The sequence below is a fragment of the Poecilia reticulata genome, linkage group LG1, assembly GCF_000633615.1.
Source record: "Poecilia reticulata strain Guanapo linkage group LG1, Guppy_female_1.0+MT, whole genome shotgun sequence".
Classification (NCBI taxonomy): Eukaryota; Metazoa; Chordata; class Actinopteri; order Cyprinodontiformes; family Poeciliidae; genus Poecilia; species Poecilia reticulata.
This window is the reverse complement of record NC_024331.1, coordinates 12,030,317-12,031,989: the sequence shown is the minus strand read 5'-3', so window position 1 is coordinate 12,031,989 and position 1,673 is coordinate 12,030,317.

The window sequence follows — 1,673 nt, the reverse complement described above, 5'->3', positions numbered from 1 at the left end:
CATTCCCTAAGGAGTGAGGAGATTGAGATGAGTTAAGACGAGAAAAAAACATGACAAAAGTAGTAAGATGAAACATAAAAGTAGATGAAATAGCTGGCAGAAATGGTTTCTACTAACTTCAGAGAGGAGAGTTCTCTGATCAGTCCACAGATCAGTTCTGTGGCGTCTTCAAGATGACCCGATGGGTCAGGTCCTTCCTTCATTTCCTCACTRGATGAGAGCCAAATGTTGGTTGGATCATAAATAGGTGATTAAAGTCATGATTTTATAACTTACAAGCTTATTAAGCATTTAAATATTCAAATTCCAGTCTTTTGTCCATTTCTGTGAAGTCTTATGAAGAAATTTGCATTCTTCTAAAAAAAAAACACACACTTTTTCCTTTCACTAAACTTTCCATTAACATGCAGCTCTCCATAAACATTAAGTTTCTTTAGCAATGACCCACCGTGGATGACTGTCCTGGCCTACTAGCCAACTATCAAGTCAGGAGTCTTATTTGTATTGACAACAACATTACAGATCATTTCTGTATTAAAATTGATTTTAATAGGTTTTATGTTTTTATTTTGTGAGAAAGTGGATTTTGGGTTTCGATTTTCTGCAAGCCATGATYATTAATAACTAAAAAGCAAATGCTTGAAGTCTATCTCTCTTTGTGCAATCAATCAATGCTTGGGTTTCTCTCTTAAAATTAAACTGCTGAAAAAATGAACTTTTTCAAATTAACCAGCATGCACCTGGAGCGTCTTTGGGTTTTTTTCTTACGTGAGAACAATGGTGTTCAGCTGCGAGTCCGACACGTAATCTAAGACTCCACAGCCCGACGAGTTCTCCGGGCTCCTGGTTGGAGCGCGCTCAGTGTGGACGACAGAGGGACCAGCAGCATCATCATCRTCATTTGGATCACACTGTGCAAACACACACAGGGAGCTTTAAATAAATACAAAGTCTAGCGCTTTCTTAACACAAATGATTCAGAGCTGGGTTTTACCTGTAAATGTTACATCAGCTCCTGAGCTAAACGCTTTAATACTTTTGTTYTAAACTCCCAAATCCTCCACTATCCAYCCCTTCTTAATGTGCATTTAAATGGCAGGAAACCCATTAAAATCGGCCAAGACGTAATCATTTCCAGGGTCAACATCTACTTACGCTGTTACTCATCTCTTGGGCAGCGGGAGCCAGTGAAGCCTCACAGTTTAATTCTGCAGATTGAGTCGCTGCAGAGGAAGCTCCTCCTTCGCCACCATTCCCGTCAGTCACCTCCGGTTTGCTCTCGTCCGTCGTCCCGTTCACACCGCACGTCTGTGGCTGAGCCGCGTCAGCGTCACTTTCCTCCTGCTGCTTTGCAGTGAAAGCGTGGAGAGAATTCGTTTGTTCTCTGGGTGACAAATCTTCCTCTGTTTTGGTTTGAATTTCAGGCATTAGAGTCACATTTCCAGCGGCGTGGTCCTTGACTTCTGGTGGCTGCAGATTCTCCAGATGTTTCTCTTCCCCTTCCTGTGCGAGTTGAATTGGTTCTGTGTTGCCATTTCGTTCTGGATCAGTCAGAGATCCRTCTTTAGCCTCAGAATCTCTTTCCTCTGAACATCCTGGGTTACTTGTGGTACCGGTTCCGTCTGTGTCGGTCACAGAACAGTGGACTTCGGTTTCAGCTCTGCATTGAAGGT